Here is a 16,940-nt window from a genome sequence, read left to right on the forward strand (position 1 = left end):
GGCCCTAGGAAGGAAAACTGTGACGTGAGAAATTGTTTGTGTTAAGGCTAAAGTGTTCAAAAACCAAGTATTGTTATTAGATCTGAATTTGTTCCTCTGATGTTACACCAAACCTTATTAGCTTTCTTTTAGCAAAAAGCTGATGCTGTTGCTTAACTTTCTGGAATGAGCCATGAATTCCATTGTTTTTCAGAGGCTGTGGTTTGATTCTCAGAACCAAAATGAATCTGATTCTGGAGCTGGCATATACCCTTAAAGCATTCCTAGATCAGGGCTCTGAAAAGAGAGGCTTTGGTTTCAAAACCTCTTCCACATTAATGGGTTCCTTATGGGTGTTAATAGTGCAATTATGAGAGATGAAGAGCCAGTCTGAGAAAAGGGTTATGCACAGTCGCCCTTTTCACAGTCATCATCAAGCAGGAGTAGAGACTGGGGGTGCTTAAATTTGGCCTCAGGTGGAAAATGAGATCTAACCATGCTACCTTGTAGCTGCTGTGTTAAGAAGGCTGTTTACAAGAGGTCTCATGCAACACCACCAAAATCCTGTGGAATCTTTCCACTCTGCTTGGTTTTAAATCACATTCTGTCCCTGTCACGCCTATCTGCTCAACATTAACAACCTTGAAAAGGCCTTCAATAGCCATTTGCAGGAAAAAAACACACCAATTAACAGTAACATATGAGACAGGTAACCAGTAGTGGTTACCAATGCCATTTTTATCTACTGACTTTGAACACTCATTGCCTACACATCTTACTGGTGGGGCTAGACTGTATAGTTGTTGTTTCCTGTTTGCCATCACCTCTCCAGCAGTTCAATAAAGTAATGAAATTGTGTCCTCATTTCTACAAACACAGAGGTGCTTTGAGCCTGGGCACGTTCAAATGACTGGCCAGGAGTTCTGTGTGATGCTGTGCAACAACAAGTAAAAATGACCTTCTCTTGAAAAGAATTAACTATCTGTACTGTACAATGACGTAACATTTAAGTGTTTCACAGATATCAGATTGGATAGCACCACATGTCCTGGACTACCCAGCTCAACACGCTGGATTAATTAGCAGATTACAACTGGCACTCCATTTATCATAGTGGAGCACCAGAAATGGTGCTCCAAGTAAAGCAAGATTGATAATCATGTATTCATTTGCAAGAGAACACAGAGCCAAAGCTAACATAAGTTTTATGCTCATTAACACTCTGCCAAAACCTACAGGCTTCACAAAAGAGCTTGCTGATACCTTTGTGACAACAGTGTTGAAATGCCCAGCACACTTGGCAGGCTGTTTTTAAGCATTCATAAGCATTTATAAGGCTGTAGATGTAGAAGTCTTGTGCAGCTGTCTTTATCAGTCCAGTCTGCATATGTGACCTCACCTTTGACCTAGCTATAGGAATAGTGTCAAAAATTATATCCCACCTGATTAGGTAGCAGTCAGAACTGTCTAAATGTGATCTGGATCATGTATCCAGATTCAACAATAGACTGCTGAATGGAACGTTTCAAAGGTATTCTTTGCATAACAGCCTTTTGAACGACTGACACTCCTCCATCTAATAGAAACACTAGGTATTTGATTGTTTTTCATGAAGTGATCTCCAAATGGTTATTTTTCTCTTCTTCTGCTGCCCCACTCCCTCCCATCAGTCCTGTATTTAAAGTAATTCTATGCTAGATGTGAAGAGAAAACTAGCAAGAGCCCAAGGTCAAACATTCATCAGCTATGATGGCAAAACCAAACTCCTCAGGCTTATACTGTGATTAGATTAGGAAAATTCTTTAATGTGCCTGGACCAAAACTGCTATGTCCTGTCTTCTGGAGCTCTTCAGGGTGACAAAGCTTCAATATTCATGTGGAAGAAGCCCTTGAAGACTGCTAAGCATGTGGGCTTCAAAGCACTTGCCTTCATTTAGGAAGGCATCCAAAAACTTACTGATTTATCTATTAACCAGCACATTAACTTTCTTGCAGTGTTAAAATGGAGAACATTTGCTGTGCAGGTTTGTAAGGCACAGGATATCATGTGTGATTAACACCTTCATGCAGGAAACAGATCTTCCAGTCTTACAGCACAAGAATGGAAGTACCAATGAAGAAAAACTTCTTGCATATGTTACACATAAATTAATACCAGTCAGTACCAAATCTTTTGTTCTTTCAGCAATTCATGAGGAATGACAAACTTTTCTTATACAAATCTACACCCTTGGTCACCAGAATTCAGTTAGACTAGACTAGAAAAATACTTGTTATTGCCAAGGAAAGTGTTCCTTGTGAATGAGGCAGTTAGGGGCAATACCACTATCCTCAATACACCAGGCTGCATCTTATGAGATTAAACAGGAAAGCTATCTTTACAGGAATTACTCTTGCCTTTTTGAGAAACAAATGGCAACAGTCTGGACAGGAAAGTCCATTTATTCTGAAAGAATACACCTAAACCTAAGAACTCAAGGGGAAAAGGAAGGAAAGGGGAAAGGAAAGGGGAAAGGAAAGGGGAAAGGAAAGGGGAAAGGAAAGGGGAAAGGAAAGGGGAAAGGAAAGGGGAAAGGAAAGGGGAAAGGAAAGGGGAAAGGAAAGAAAGGGGAAAGGAAAGGGGAAAGGAAAGGGGAAAGGAAAGGGGAAAGGAAAGGGGAAAGGAAAGGGGAAAGGAAAGGGGAAAGGAAAGGGGAAAGGAAAGGGGAAAGGAAAGGGGAAAGGAAAGGGGAAAGGAAAGGGGAAAGGAAAGGGGAAAGGAAAGGGGAAAGGAAAGGGGAAAGGAAAGGGGAAAGGAAAGGGGAAAGGAAAGGGGAAAGGAAAGGGGAAAGGAAAGGGGAAAGGAAAGGGGAAAGGAAAGGGGAAAGGAAAGGGGAAAGGAAAGGGGAAAGGAAAGGGGAAAGGAAAGGGGAAAGGAAAGGGGAAAGGAAAGGGGAAAGGAAAGGGGAAAGGAAAGGAAAGGAAAGGAAAGGAAAGGAAAGGAAAGGAAAGGAAAGGAAAGGAAAGGAAAGGAAAGGAAAGGAAAGGAAAGGAAAGGAAAAAGAAAAGAAAAAAAAGTATGCATTTATTGTCTGGAGGCAGGCCAACCCAATGAAGAAAATTGAATTATAAACTCCATGAACTTTGTATGATGCTGAGATTTGTTTATTTTTAACAAAATGGAGAAAAAAGAGGCATGAGCACCTATCTAGTAAAATGAACTTTAAAGAATAAAATAAATGTCTAAGAAGCAGTCATGCCCAGGAATCCAAAAAAGAAGTTTGTTCAAAACGTGAACACAGGCACAGCTGTCACAGTGCTGACTTAGCATTCTTCAGGTTTCAAAGGGAAGTCCATCATTATTTCCATATCCAAGTAAATCAATACCCAGCCTTAGCTGCAGACACTGCACTCATTCACACTCCCTGATCAGGGAAGCAACCAGAATGTCAGATGTCCTTGGACACATAAAACACCCAAGCAACGTGAATAATCGCACAGTGATACTGTTTCTGCCTCTGAGTTACAAGTTGTCATCATTTTAGTTGCAGTTTGGAAAAGTGATTCTCAAGCTAGTCATCCACAGCAATCCTCAGAATCACTGATGCTCTGAGCTCCTGGCAGACCAAATCTGAATGGTGACAGTAGTTCATTGTTTTAACTTCTCAAGTTATTACTGACCTGGAACATTTTTTCTCTCAATTATTTTCCAGAAAACCACTTTCTGCAGTCACTTAGGTATTACAGTGAGCTTTGGCTGCAGCAGTAGTTTAGGAAGGGTATGGGGTTTTTGTCCTCAGTACATAACTGGCTATTGCAAATTGCATGCAGGAGATTTAGAAATAAGATAAGCTTTCCAGGGGCACTTTACCTGGAGAAACCAAGCCCTATTTTGTACAGTCTGCAGGTTGACAGTTGGACTCGATGATCTTAAAGGTCTTTTCCAATAGAAACAATTCTATGATTCCATGATTTCATTTTAAAAAATGGGTGAAAGCTTGCATAGTGTATTTCCAAAATGTTCATATGTTGGCAGATGAGTAAATATAAAAAGCTAAAATCAAATGAGAATTTGAGTAATTCACTCCATTTGACTGGAAAGAGCATTTCCTCTCTGAATACTTGGCTTTTTGAAGTTAGAGGGCAGTGGGGTTATTTTCCAAAGGACAGGTGTTTCCACATCTGGCCAGCCTACCAGTGGCAGGAAGGATGGAACCACGCTTCATTTACTTGATCTTAGTTCACCAAAACAAGGTTTCAGCTGTGGTTTTAAAGAAGCAGAAAACATGAACAGCCAACAGCAGCAGCTGACGAGAACCAAAGAAGAAGGCAGCCTGCTGTGAGACAAATGGAGAGCTAGGTGGGTTAGTCTCCATTGAGCTCCTACAAAATGGTGGTTGGGACAGACACCTGGGGGCTCCCACCTGGCAGAAAAGTTCATGCTGTTTGTGAAAGATGAGCACTAGGGGGACAAAACCCCAAATAGAGGCTGTTGTGGTAAACTACAAAGAAAAAGCCAGTCTTCTTTACTGCTGCCCTCATCCTAACTTCAGTTTGTCACTATGATAATCTTGGCATGCCGAAGAATATTTCTCCTGTAACCTTCTGTTCTTCTTCCTTCTTGCCGAGTTTTTGGTGCCTTGCTAACAACACTTTGCTTGCTTAAGAAACACAGCTCTGCTGTAAATCTCAGGTACAGCTCTGTTCTCAGCAAGTTGGACCAAGTGGCAGCTCAAAATCTGGCAACTCCCTGCAGAAGGACTCTGAGTTTTCCTGCCTTTGGTGGATCAAAATTGGTGGGAGGTAATTATTGCTATTTTTAGCAGAAAGCAGAGTGCAGGAACCGTAAACTGGCTGGAAACAGCTGAAATGTGGAAAATATGAAATTATCCAAAAGTTTGGTTTTAGTCTTAATTCATTATCACAAAGCAACAAAATCTCATTCTCTTCCTATTGGTGAAAGCCCTCTTACTGACTAGTCTGCCACATGGCTGTTGGCACCTCTGACCTCAAATATCCTTGATCCAAGGTTTGTATCTGTGATTCAAGCAGCAGTGAAAGAAAGCAAATTTGTAAGTACTGAATTAGTTTGGATTGAATGTGATTTTTGAGCACTTTTGAATTGCCTGCCTTTAAAAGAAGCAATAAAGAATTGTTTTAAATTAGCTTTCTGCACTAAGGTGATTGAATCTCTTCCATCCCTCTCTCCCCGGTCACCCTGGGTTTTTTCACTCTAGTATTAGTATTACCACTTTGAGAATAAGTTCCTTATGATTTTGCTTTGTGGAAAACTATGCGCCAGCTTTAAAGCTTCTACAGTAAGTTTTTATTTGTGAGTCATTTGTACCAAAACCAGACACTTTTGGAACTGATTGCTGCCAAGTCAGGACATCTAAGGAAAACAAAACTGAAAATTTGACATTAAATCTTTTAAAGTTCCTTACAATGATCTGAGAGCAGAAAAGCTCCTGCCTCTTGTGATATTTAGAATGTAATATTTTACCATGTATTCACCTAACTGTACTGAAGCACTCAGCTGTGATAATTGCAGTAAAGGTAGTGTGTTGGCACTTTGGCAACAGTTTAGGTATTCTTATATTTGATATTTTAAAACAGAAAGAAAACTTTTGGAGTTTGGCCACATGTACACATATGCTGATGTGGGACAAAGGTTTTCTCGGTGTGAGCTCAAACTTTCTGCTCATACCCATACCTGCTGGGAATCCTAAGGGACATTTATCATCCTGGAATAAGTTGTTCTCTCATTCTGTCTTGCCATGATGAATGTATGGTCAGAGCAAGTGATGTCAAACCCCAGGAAGTTCATACCTGCAAACCACTGTTAACAACAGTCATGCTTTTTCCTCACATCTTTCTCTCCCATATGTACAAATCATCTCTGTAGACAAGAAAAGGAGCAAATGCAGTGATGGGTAGAACTGTCAATTAGAAATTATTTCTAGCGTGAAATTCAATCCATCCTTGTGCAAGCACAAACCTTTTTACTGCAAGGATGCTAGGGAAGCCAATAAGCTGATAGAATAGAATCATAGAATCAACAAGGTTGGAAAAGACGTCAAAGATCATCAAGTCCAACCTGCCACCCAACACCTCATGACTACTAAACCATGGCACCAAGTGCCACATCCAATCCCTTCTTGAACACTTCCAGGGACAGTGACTCCACCACCTCCTTGCAGCACATTCCAATGGCTAACAACTCTCTCTGGGAAGAACTTTCACCTCACCTCCAGCCTAAACTTCCCCTGGCGCAGCTTGAAACTGTGTCGTCTTATTCTGGTGCTGGTTGCCTGGGAGAAGAGACCAGCCCCCTCCTGGCTACAACCACCCTTCAGGTAGTTGTAGACAGCAATAAGGTCTCCCCTGAGCCTCCTCTTCTCCAGGCTAAACAATCCCAGCTCCCTCAGCCTCTCCTTGTAGGGCTTGTGCTTGAGACCTCTCACCATCCTTCTCTGGACACGTTCAAGTGTCTCAATAGCCTTCTTTAGTTGAGGGGCTCAGAACCGGACAGAGTACTCAAAGTGTGGCCTAACCAGTGCTGAGTACAGTGGCACAATGACTTCCCTGCTCTTGCTGGCCACACTATTCCTGATGTTGCAGGTATTGTACCAATGATGTTAATACAATTAAGACTTCCAGCTTGTCAAACAGGCAAAAATCACATAATGTGGTTTTCCTTTTGCATATTTTAAGTATGAGAAAAAGTATGGACTCTTGATCACTCAGCTCCTCTTCAGATAACAAAATGCTTCTGGATTAAGTACAGATTAATCTAAAAAATCTACATATGTAGAACAAACAGGAGTCTGTCCATGCCTGCTTTTAAATTTAAGACAGGATTGGGATGAGAAAGAAAGTAAAAACGCCTCCCTGTATAACATAAAAACAACAAAAGACATCATATCTTCCTTAAGATTGTCTTAGGAGCTTTACATAAATGCTTCTGACCATAAGGATCTGGCTGACAAAAATCATATATCAATTATACCTGCTTCCTACTGCTTTGAAGCCTTTCAAAATCAGAAAACTGATTAAAATATGTTCTTTCCAGATCCTTCCATGAAATCTTTCAAATACTCACTTTGTCAGAGAACTCAAACTGACTTGCCTAACACAAAATATCTGCAGCAGCACAGATGAACGTATTTTGCATTTGTGGAATTTAAGCTATTGCCCTCCTGGAGCTCAAAGGAATGACACAGAGTCCTACTGGCTGTCGTTTCACTAGATTGCTTGGTTGGTTGGGTTTGTGTTCACTTGGGCATTTCAGAGAAAACTGAAAACAGTTCCTCTGTGATCTCTTCTGATCAATTACAGAAAACCCGCTCCCATATGGGACACAACATCACCACGTCTGTGTTTTATTATTTGCTACTATCTTTTTTTTCTCATTAGGATTCCAAGTCACTAACCATGTTAGATGGAAAAATACAAGTTTACTGAAGGCTGTAACTGAGTTTTGACTCTAAGGAAATGCAGTTCTAACTCATTTTTGCAAGTGCCTGCCTATATATTTGGGGATAGCCAAGATACACAATTTATACCATCCAGACATCCAAAGTGGGATGCAATTTTCTTTAATCCTAGATTTGCCCATTTTTCCACTTCTCCAGCCAAAATATGTGTTTCAAGGATGTGTTATAGGTGCCTGTGGCAAGTGAGTATGTTTATCAGGGCATCTGCTGTTGCACCTTTTTACTGTTCTGTCAGAAAACTATTTCCTTTCATTATAATTGGAGTTTTCAGTTTTCTTTCAAGAAACCCCTCCAATGCTCAGAGAGCCTTTTGGTGTATGATGTTAGTGCCAAAACATAAAGTTTTACCAGACCTCTTCCCAATGTTTAATTTATATGCACCACTGCCTATTTTTTATTAGGTGTTATTTGGTATCTTTTCCACACTATCCCTACCCACACAAGAAGAATGAGTCAACCCTTCTCTCTTTGTCTCTGCCTCTTAGATGTATTAAAGTTTCAAGCCAAAACTGGGCTTTGCAACTATCATGCATTTTTTCCCATACACATACAAGCTGTAAATTCTCAGTTTTAGAGCTACCTGTGCAGTAGTACAATCTGAGCCTCCTCTGCAAGTGTACTGCCATTTGTGTTTTGATTTTGCAGTTGCACTCTGTACTTCCATAGGGAGCCTCTAGTTTCACTGTCTTCCCTGTGCAGCGGTGCAGGGTAGCCATTAGTGTCACGGTTTGGGCATATGGGATTCTGGTGCTTTTAATATGAGGGTAGCTCGGCAGAAAATGTAACAGAAATGGCCAGGGAAAGCCCTGCTGTGAGCTGCTGCACAGGTTCTGCATTCCTCCCACTCCAGTGTGTTTTGGTGCTGGGCTCAGTGCTACCATGGGCACTGTCCCCACTTGGCACAAGAGGGAAAGGGCAGGCAAAGATTTTACTACAAGCTGTAATGTTCTAGTGGGTCTGGGCTTCACTGGGAGAAGAGTGACAACTGAGGAGGCCAGTTACTTGGACTCTTGGTCAAAACTGGCTCTTGTCACCAACCCTCTTCTGCACACCTTGCCCAGGAGCTGGGGGACTGTGCTTGTGCTGGCCAGCAATGTGCCCTGTCTCAGCTCCTGTTTTACCCTCCATTAGAGGAAGGAAATCTGTCCTTGGTGATTCCTGACAAAGGCTTTCCCTCTGATCTAAAAATAAGGACAATGAGACTTCTCTTTTTTCTTTGTTTTGTTTTGTTTTGTTTTGTTTTTCTAAATGCAGAAAAAACCCTTGACTTTTTCTCCCAAACTTTCTGAATGAGACATTTCAGGAACAAGTCATCTTGTTAGGGTAAGGGTCATTATGGTTAGAGTTAGGGTCATTAGGATTAGGGTTTAGGGTTAGGGTTAAGGTTAGCTTTTAGAGTTAGGGGTAAGGGTTAGGATTAGGGTCAGGGCTACAGTCAGGGTTATGGTTAGGCGTATGGTTAAGGGTTAGGGTTACTGTTAGGATTAGAGTTAATGATAGTATTTGTGGTTAGGGTTAGGGATTGGTGTTATAGTTAGGGTTAGGGTTTGGGTTAGGATTAAGCCATTAGGTTTAGAATTAAGGTTGGGCCATTTGTGCTATGGTTAGGGTTGTGTTAGGCTTTTAGAGATAGGGTTAGACCATTATGGATAGGATTTGGGTACTAACATTAGGTTTAGGGTTTGGGTTATGTCTTTGGCTTTAGGGTTATGCCATTACAGATGGGATTAGAATTAGGGTTCAGTTTAGGCCATTTAACTTAAGGCTAGGTTTTTATTTAGGCCAGTAGTGTTAGGGATAGGCACTTAGGCTAGTGTATGCCATTAGTGTTGGCCTAACCCTAACCTTTCCTTCCTTCCTTCCTTCCTTCCTTCCTTCCTTCCTTCCTTCCTTCCTTCCTTCCTTCCTTCCTTCCTTCCTTCCTTCCTTCCTTCTTTCCTTCCTTCCTTCCTTCCTTCCTTCCTTCCTTCCTTCCTTCCTTCCTTCCTTCCTTCCTTCCTTCCTTCCTTCCTTCCTTCCTTCCTTCCTTCCTTTCCTTCCTTCCTCCCTTCCTTCCTTCCTTCCTCCCTTCCTCCCTTCCTCCCTTCCTCCCTTCCTCCCTTCCTTCCTTCCTTCCTTCCTTCCTTCCTTCCTTCCTTCCTTCCTTCCTTCCTTCCTTCCTTCCTTCCTTCCTTCCTTCCTTCTTTTGTAGCACAGAGCATTTACAAAGAGAATTACAGGTGGCTTCCTGAGAGTAATGAACCAGAAGAGGACAGGGACAGCAGCCTTACAGTTTCTTCTGTATAAAAATCTTAACCAAGATGCTTCTGTTCCCTCTCATGCAATTTTACAAAGCTGTCTTGAACACAACTACCAAATCACAAAATTATTCAGCTACTACTTTTCCAACATCCCATTAAATAATTCAGATATTGCCCACCCTACTGTTTTGGAGTTGGGTTGTTTTTTCACTTGTGTTTTGTTAAGGAATGACTTTTGTAAGGCTGACCTAATGTATTTGTGATTTCCATTTGGGACTCTTAAATGGAAGTGCTAGGGAAGAGGCAAGCTTTTATGTGGCTTTCCCTTCCCCATTTCTTCTTTGCTGACCTAGAACCATCTGATCCTGGCTTGTGCTTAAAGGGAAATAAACCAGAGCTGTAACTGCAGTGTAATGGTTTTAATGATTTTACAGAAGGTTTCAGCACAATGTTCCTCCTTCTTCCCAAATCTTGAATAACAAAACCCCATAAACCAAAGGAAAAAACAATTCAGTGCAAGGTGAGGAGATGCCAGGAAATGATTTGTGATGGCAGGAATTAGGGGAATTTAGTTGAAATTAGGGATGCTAATGTGTATTGCTATCAGTCCATGAATTTCAACAAGTCCAAATATTTTTAAAGCCCCTTGAGGCAGCAGAAAAGAGAATTTCTGATCTATGAAAACACCAAAGAAGTTTTATTGTTTTGCTTTGTTTTGTTTTGTTTTTTCATCAAGTTACCAGCTGCTATGGTTAAAAACATATCCTGTCATCATCTATTTTGTTAATTGCTTGTTTTTTTCAGAAAAAGAGTGTAACTTGTAGACTAAAACCTTATGTGGGTCACTAAGGTTGCCTACAAAACTGTGTAAATGCTGTCATAAAACCAAACAAAGCAAAATTATTCTGCCATAAATAACATGTGGTTACCATTTGTTTACAATTTAGTCCAGCTATCAAAACAAACTAAACATTTTGATAAAGGGTTCACAGTCATTTTGTAAAGAACACAGGTTGGAGGAGGTTTATCCAACATCTGCACTTCTAGTGTCAGCAGTACCCCTGAACCTCAGCTCCCTCTGTCTGGGCAATACACAAGGTACTGAGGTCAAGCTGCATAGGCTAATTGTATATGCTGCTCACGGCTTTCACAGAATCACAGCATCACCAAGGTTGGAAGAGACCTCAAACATCATCAAGTCCAACCTGTCACCACAGACCTCATGACTAAACCATGGCACCAAGTGCCATGTCTAATCCCCTCTTGAACACCTCCAGAGATGGTGAATCCACCACCTCCCTGGGCAGCCCATTCCAATGGCTAACAACTCTCTCTGGGAAGAACTTTCTCCTCACCTCCAGCCTAAACTTCCCCTGGTGCAGCTTGAGACTGTGTCTTCTTGTTCTGGTGCTGGTTGCCTGGGAGAAGAGACCAACCCCCTTCTGGCTACAACCACCCTTCAGGTAGTTGTAGACAGCAATAAGGTCTCCTCTGAGTCTCCTCTTCTCCAGGCTAAGCAATCCCAGATCCCTCAGCCTCTCCTTGTAGGGCTTGTGCTCGAGGCCTCTCACCAGCCTCGTTGCCTTTCTCTGCCCTTTCCACTGATGGGCTCTTCTGTTGAAGCCATCCTAATATCTTAAAAGAAAAGAAAGAAATGCAATTAATTTCCTTTTAGTTTCATCTAATTTTTTTGATGCAGAAAAGGATGTATAAAGAGAAGTGCCACTTTGGGGTTGACAACACATAATTTTCTTAGTACACAAAGGACTTAGGATCAGCAGTTGTAATTTGTCTGGGGGATAAACACGGAAATATTTTGCACTAAGGAGCTGTTGGAAGTGATGTGCGGGGTGGGGGTGGGGGGGAATGTCTGGTTGCCTGTGGAGGCCGAAGGGAGGCCTCCTTCAAAGCCAAGTTTCTAATATCATCTGTTTTCACTATAAAACTATGTAACAAAACAAGCCTCAGTAAAATTTTCATTTACGTGGGAGAGAATTTAATTGTTTTGCTTTTTTTTCACTGTCATGTCTCCTGTAATTCAGGAAGATGTTTGTAGGAATTTTGACTGCCTGGGTCTTGGACTTAAATAAAGAATGTGCACTGCTCAGGAACAGATGAAGTGGCACAAATTGGAGCTAAAAATGTAAACACGTTGGGAAGCTAAGAGCATGTACGTGAGAATGTGGACATGGGGATGCATTTTTGTGAGGTGAAAGAGTTTATATAATGAACATTTTCAAAATCTAAGAATAAAGACTGTCCATAATCAAGTTAACCATTAGCTAATGCATTTTTGATCCCCAGTTGACTGTACTTTCATATGTAGGCTAGAGAAAAAGAGATCAAGCAAACCACTAAGAGTGGCACTGCACTGAAGTGAATCTGCTCTGCAAACCTAAGATCAGAAATGCTGTCTGTCTTCTAGCTCAGTATGAAGTGCAGGTGTAATTGGAGAAAAGACATAAACCACAGCAGTGGGCATTTGCTTGAACCCAGAAGATGAAACATGGCAAGTATCAGCAAAATTACTGCTGATGGTAAGTTTCTCTCTCATGGCAGGGTGATAACACGTGGCAGATAATTCCTGTGTGATACAAGGTCTCAGAGATTTTTTCACACAACTGCATCTCAGGATGCAGATTGAAATATCAGGATGCAGACTGAAAAACAACCAAAGTATTGCATTCAGAGTTGCACGGCTAGTATCTGAACTGATTGTGACATTAATTGTGGCTATAGCTTGATTGTGTTCAGTGTGTGGATAAAATGGTAGTTGAGATGCCAAACAGAGGCATGATAAAAGCTAACAAAAAAGTGTCACAACCTCTTTTTAAAGAAGGGAAAAGGAAGTTTTCTTGGAAGAAGATGGGGTTCATGGCTCTGAAGTCAGGTTATTGGATCAGCAGAATCCCACTGTATACAGTCTTGCAAACCCTCCTACTGACAATGCATCCATTACTTATCACACCGCCCTAGCAAAGGCATTCTGATGAAAGTATCCAGCATCAAATGCTTTGGCAGGACTGAGAAATTCAGTCCCTCCAGGAGAGGTGAATTAGCAACAAGCCATGCAGCAGCTCACTTGGGATCCAACAAAAGGTAGCTGTACTTTGTGCTGCGGGTAGTGCATAAGGCCTGCAAATCCTGTGGAGGGCAACAGCGTGTAATAGAGCAAAGGGATGGATGCCCAGGAGAGGCAGGTCCTGGAAAAAACAGCTAGTGCAGTGCATGCTGATGTGTATGACCCTATAGACACAACAACTGAAATGGAAAGAATGTCCAGAACAGGAGAAGGACAAGTTCAGTTATGCAACCCACGCTGTTTACATGGTCAAAGTTTGTACTCCCACCTAATTTTTTAAGGACTGCCTTACACAACGCTAGCACAGTGTGGCCCACTTGTGAGGACAATACAACTAATTCCCAAACAGAACTGCCCTGTTGTTTCTGTCCTCTTTGCCAAAGTTTCGGTCGCCACAAAAGCATGGCATCTCTCTTCATCCAAGTGGGTCACATTTTGGAATGATTTCTGGTAACTGTATACTTACAGCAAGAACTTCAGGGAAATGAACAGAATTTGATTTCCTAGGGAGCTCGAGCATGTGCTCAAATGGCTTTGATTTCCAAGATCCAGGCTCCATACGTACATTTCCTATAGCAGGGCTGCAGCCCACAGCCTTGTGCTCATAAAAATCTTTTGAAGGCAATTGAATCAGCTTATTGAACCTGAGATTTTAGCTGCTGGCAATGAATCAGTATTGTGCTGTTCTGCTGAATAAAGAAAATCTGGGAGACAACCCTAAACCTGAGTTGGGCTGTACCTACAGAGATCTAAAGATCTGATGAGAGAGCCTATCTTTACGGGATAATCCTGTGTACTTTATAACACATCTAACACTGATCATTTGGGGTCTAAGACGACTTCAGCTAGGGATGCAGCATTTCTTCCTCTCAAATGCTATCACATTAGCTCTGTCTTTTACCCTGTTACTTATATTCATCAAAACCCTAGGGACCCTGATCTTTAAGACATCTTCCTCTACCCCCATACCAAAATGCAACAGGAACTAGCCAATAGATTCTGAAAGCTGAGGAAAACTAAGGAAAGACACATGTGATTCCATAGTAAATCAGGCTGCAGCACTTTCCACAACTATAATGTTATTCATAGAGTTATCCTATAAAGTGGAGGAGCTCTGAAGAGAGACTTGCATAGTGTTAACATATGGGAATAGATCAACTCAACAACATTGGAAAAGCAAGGATGCTAGGAGGCTGGAAGAACAACGACAAAGCCTGACATTTACAATAGGAGGCAGACATGAAAGCCAAATCAGAGGCAAGGAGATCGCAGTAAGAAAAATACAAACAATCACCACCCTGCCCATGATATTTTAAGTGGATTCCACTGCAAATGTCTTCTCAATATGTGCTTTTGTGCAGGCAGGCAGGCTTTTGACATCAGATCTCCAAACCACACCAAACACACAAGAAAGCATTATGAACCATTTTACACCTAATCAATTTTTACAATATTCTGGCTGATGTCTACTTCACCCTTTGCTTTTGATGATGCCAGGCTCCATGCTGGGCAAACAAGACAATGTTGTTCAAGGTTTCTTGCAAAAAATTTCCATTGTTGTTATTTGGCAGTTGCCTAAAAACACTGCACTGAAGAAAAAGCAACTGATAAAACTACTGAGAAAAAGGCACTCCTTGTTTTCTCTGTTTTTCTCCCTCTCTGCTTCTACTCTTCTAGGTGAACTGGATGAAGATAACCAAAGGATCAACTCAGCATGCAAAAAATATTCCTTTTCAATGAGCTGTTGGGAAGTTTTAGAGATAAATTAGCAGTGTGAGATGTTCACTGTGAGATGCTGTGAATAGTTTAACTCTCCCTGGGAACGTTACATGCCCCTGAAAGCAGTGTTAACCGTGCTGCAAGAAATCATTTGAGAATTATGGAATCTTCTGGGAGCATGGAGTTAGCTGAATGCTAGAGATACTTATTTGAAAGCAAAAAAGATAATCACAGGTCTTAGGAATTACTGTTTAAAATGGGCCTTACAACTTTCCTTCAGTATTCAATTCTTCGCAGCAGGGTAGTTCAAGTGTACTCAAGTTCTCACCACTGGAAGTGACACAAAGGGTAAGGTTTATTAAACAGCTGATGGTGAACACCTGCAAAAAGAACTGTTCATACTAGTGTAAAAAATTACTCCCTTTCTTCTGGCCTGTCCTTTTCAACACTCAGATGCATGCTCTTTCCAGGAAAAGATTGGTCCCGAGCCTGACATCCATGTTACTGCTAGTTCTGATTCCACAGACCATAACAGAAGGTGATAGTGAAGCACAACAGTGGATTTCTAGTGTATAGAGAACAGCATGTCCTCAGAGTAGACAGCTTTCAAATACAAGCTCATGTACTAGAATATACAAGATCTTGATAAACAAAAAATATATTAGAATCATAGAATCTTAGGGTTTAGGAGGGTCCACTAGAGATCACTGAGTCCAACCTCCCTCTGCCAAAGCAGGATGACCTAGGGCAGGAACACATTCAGGCAGGCTTTGAAATCCTCCAGGGGAGGAGACTTCACAAACTCTGGGAAGCCTGTTCCGGTGCTCTGTCACCTTCACAGTAATGTGCTGGAACTTCCTGTGATCCAGCTTATACCTGTTGTTGCTTGTCCTATTACTGGACACCATCAAAAAGCATCTATCACCTTTATCTTGACACCCACCTCCCAGATATTTATAGATATTAACATGACCCCCTCTCAGTCTTCTCAAGACAAAACAGCCCCAGTTCTCTCAGTCTTTCTTCATAGGAGAGATGTTCCTGTCCCTCACCCATCCTCATAGCTCTCCATTGGGACTCTCTCCAGTTAGATCTGCATCTCTCTTGAATTGGGGAGCCCAAAACCGGACACAGTATTCCAGACATGGTCTCACTAGGGCAGAGTAGAGGTGGAGGAGGACCTCCCTAGACCTGCTGGACACACTTATCTTGATGCACCACTTAAATGAGAGGATGCTATTATTTACCACTTCATTCCTTCAGGGAAAGCATACCAGTTACAAAGTCTGATACCAATGAACAAACAAACAAACAAAACCCACAAACAAAAAAATCCCAACCCCAAAACAACAACAAAAACCTGCCTGCAAGGTGAATGTTGGTTCAGAATTTTCCTTTCCACTCTTTAACCTGAAAATGGGAAACACACCAAATAAGAAAACTGTACAATTGTTTATGGCCAAGACACTGACTTAAAAATCCCCAACAAAACACGACACAATAAAAGGAGCATTTCATGTTACATTAGTCCTCAATTAACAATCTCCTTTTTAATTTACAGTCTCTGGAAACTTGTTTTGTCAAAATGAGTACATGGAGACACATCCTGCACTAACCTTGTTTCTGTCACTCGCTTTCTGTATGACAAGGGGTATGTTCTTTTCATTTTCTGCCTAGTTTCCCTCATCATTAACTAGCCCATGAAACTCTCTTAAAATAATATTGTCTTAGGAAAGATAGACAGTCAAATACAAGACAGGACTATCCAGAGCTTCCCAAATTAATGCAAAGGGGTTTGGAAGCACTAACAAACTTGTAATTTAGCACTGAACATCAATCACCGCTCACAGCTGGAGTAAAATCTTGGTGGCAGGAAAAGGGGCTGCTCAAGCACTGTGGTACTCCTCACATCTTCCGTTGAAGCATTCAGTATTGAATTTTACCAGAGACAGAAGTGCAAGACTAAGCAAGCCACAGGCCTGAGTTAATGTGGCAGTTCCTGTTTTGCCTGTACAGTGGACTGAATGGAGACACCATCACAAGTATTGGGAGAATAACACTTTGGACAGTAGCACAGGCATCTGACCTGCGGCTGCCTCAGACAACAGGTTGCCAGATTTTCTGAAGAGTAAGAAAATAACCACACTGTTTTGCAGACAAATTCTTTGCAATGCTGTAACCTTGTATCAGCTTTCTGGAGGTAAAAGTGGATGCCCAGAAAGTTTAAGACCATGACAACTTCTGTTCCTTGCTACATAACATTATGTAAAGTAAAATGGACCTGAGCACACGCATCAGCTCCAAGAGCTGATCTTAGTGATACTCTCTTTTGCCAAGTGCAGGCTATAGCTTCATGTGCCTTGTTTTCACAGAATGTCAGACTATAGGCTTACTCACTGGTGTATATAACACACACTGGAAAGAAAAACAAGAGAGGAAGAGACC

The sequence above is a fragment of the Melanerpes formicivorus genome, unplaced genomic scaffold, assembly GCF_026170545.1.
Source record: "Melanerpes formicivorus ecotype bairdi unplaced genomic scaffold, bMelFor1.0.p_v2 SCAF_8, whole genome shotgun sequence".
Lineage (NCBI taxonomy): Eukaryota > Metazoa > Chordata > Aves > Piciformes > Picidae > Melanerpes > Melanerpes formicivorus.